Raw genomic sequence first — 2,850 nt, 5'->3', positions numbered from 1 at the left:
GAACTAATTTTTGAAACTGGCAGTATTCTGATCACTAGCCTCTTGCTAGTATTATCTCCACTGTTTCTTTTACTTCATCACCTTTTGCTGCCAATAATCTCTATTAGAAATATTTCACCTTTTTGGAGATTATTGCGGTTGACTATTATATTTGAGTTTCTATATTGTTTTTTCACTGTGCCATTAAAAAAAAAATCAAGAAAGAAAGAAAAAGATGTAACTCCTGGTGGTGAATAAACATAATCTAATTTGGCAGATAATTAGAAAAGGAAAGAAGAATTCTAGTTCCGAACAGTAACTGTGTCCATACACTCTGGGATTTTTGAGTTATAGATATGTAGTCTGTCCAAGATGTCCAAGCACCTTTTATCGATTCATGAAAGGCAGGTCTTGCATAAGCAACTTGATTTCCTTCCGTGACCAGGGGACCTACCTGGTAGATGAGCGAAAGGCTGTGGATGTTGTCTACCTGGACTTCAGCAAAGCCTTCGATACAGTCTCCCACAGCATTCTCCTGGAGAAGCTGGTGGTTCATGGCCTAGATGGATATACTCTTCTCTGGGTTAAAAACTGGCTGGATGGCCAAGCCCAGACAGTTGTGGTGAATGGAATTAAATCCAGTTGGCGGCCGGTCACAAGCCCCAGGGCTCAGTTCTAGGACCAGTCTTGTTTAATATCAATGACCTGGACGATGGGATTGAGTGTGCCCTCAGTGAGTTCGCAGATGACACCAAACTGGGTGGGAGTGTTGATCTGTTCGAGGGGAGGAGGGCTCTGCAGAGGGACCTGGACAGGCTGGATCCATGGGCCGAGGCCAACTGTATGAGGTTCAATAAGGACAAGTGCCGGGTCCTGCGCTTGGGTCACAACAACCCCATGCAGCGCTACAGGCTTGGGGAAGAGTGACTGGAAACCTGCCTGGTGGAAAAAGACCTGGGGGTACTGTTTGACAGCTGACTGAATATGAGCCAGCAGTGTGCCCAGGTGGCCAAGAAGGCCAATGGCATCCTGGCTTGTACGAGGAATAGTGTGGCCAGCAGGAGTAGGGAAGTGATCGTGCCCCTGTACTCGGTGCTGGTGAGGCCGCACCTTGAATACTGTGTTCAGTTTTGGGCCCCTCACTACAAGAAAGATGTTGCTTTTTTCTAAAAGGAGGCTGTAGTGAGGTGGGGGTCGGCCTCTTCTCCCTGGTAACGGGTGATAGGCCGAGGGGAAATGGTCTGAAGTTGCACCAGGGCAGGTTTAGGCTAGACATTAGGAAAAACTTCTTCACCAAAAGGGTTGTCAGGCTCTGGAATGGGCTGCCCAGCGAGGTGGTTGAGTCCTCATCCCTGGAGGTATTTATAAGAAGGATAGATGAGGTGCTTAGGGACATGGTTTAGTGGTGGGATGGCAGTGCTAGGTTAACGGTTGGACTTGATGATCTTAAAGGTCTTTTCCAACCTAGACAATTCTATGATTCTATGTGCTTCAAAAGCAGGCAGACTTAGTAACAGGGGGTGCTTTTCATCCAAGAAGATAAAAAAGGGAAAAATACAAGGTTCTTAAAAGGGTTTTATGTTTTTAAACCTATAAAGCATGCTATTAAAAATGGCTGCTGTTTTTTCCTATTTCCTGTTTCTGATTATCGCTTCAATCAGTGATTCCTAGAGTCAGTGACATGAATCCTTTGCTCAAGTTTGTTTTAGATACACATACATTTTAGGTTAGAAAATTACTGTGCTTTGCCATGTTTGTGCTGAAAGGAAAAGAACAAGAGAATATGCCGCTGGCATGCTATGGTCTTGAGGAACTATTATGTAGTGTTGATCAAGGCTAGATTCTAGAATAAGGCTTCTCAAAAGATTAGGGAGAGTAAAGAAAGCGTATGCGTTCTCAATTCAGTGGCAAGACCAGAAAATTGAACAATAGAAAAATTACTAGGTTTCCATCGATTGAGAATCAAACTTTTTCCATAGTTTTCACTGAAGTAAAGTACTTGGTTTGAAACAAGACATACTTAACTTGCTTTAAAATTAAATCAGCTCCATTTTTGGGTGATTTTTAAGTCATAGAAAATGTAGAAACAAAACCTGTTCTTTAAAGGAAGACTTACTTGTCAATCAAGAGCTAAAAGAAGGTCGCGTTCCTTCCCCTTCAAGTCCCCCAAACCAATGGTTAGGACAAATTATTTAGACCACAGGAGACAGTTAAAAATCTAACCACTTTGTAATGTAGAGGAGGGATTTGAACCAAAGCCTTCCTGCCACAGAAGAGAGAGTGCCTTATCCAACAAGTGTTGTTTTGTCCACCCACCACTGTGTTTTCTTTCATAAATAAGCTGTCCATCTGCGGCCGGTTGTCTGATGACAGCACTGCCTGTGCTTTGCCAAGACAAAACCAAATGTTACAGCCATTATGGCCAATTATCTTTACTTCCTCTATGAATATGTCATAGTCTTATCAATCCTTTCTAACTAAGTTATACTTCTACATAAATGAGCCAAGGATATCTAGTACAAATTATCCATGTTATTAGATGTCAGAAAAAAAAAAATAATTCTAAATTGGTCCTGTGCCCAGGGAGCCCAGCCCCCAGGATTGGGGGAGATGTGCCCAAGATCCAAGAGCCTCTATGCATCTGCGGATCCTGTGTACTCAGCACACAGCCCTCCCTTATCTAGAGATAGAGTGGACCTCTGCTCCATGAGGCCTCTGAAGGCACAACAACCTGCTTCTCCATACACACAGGTGCAAATTAATTGCCATACAGGAACATCCCATATACAGTCCTACTGGAAATTATGTGGCTAATTTTTTCTGACCTTACAAATTTTATGTTTTCTCACAAACAAGGAATGTCTCTGCCAG

Source organism: Egretta garzetta, unplaced genomic scaffold, assembly GCF_000687185.1.
Source record: "Egretta garzetta isolate BGI_Z169 unplaced genomic scaffold, ASM68718v1 scaffold308, whole genome shotgun sequence".
NCBI classification, from domain to species: Eukaryota; Metazoa; Chordata; class Aves; order Pelecaniformes; family Ardeidae; genus Egretta; species Egretta garzetta.
The sequence above is the reverse complement of the archived record's forward strand: the minus strand, read 5'-3'. Positions refer to the sequence as shown.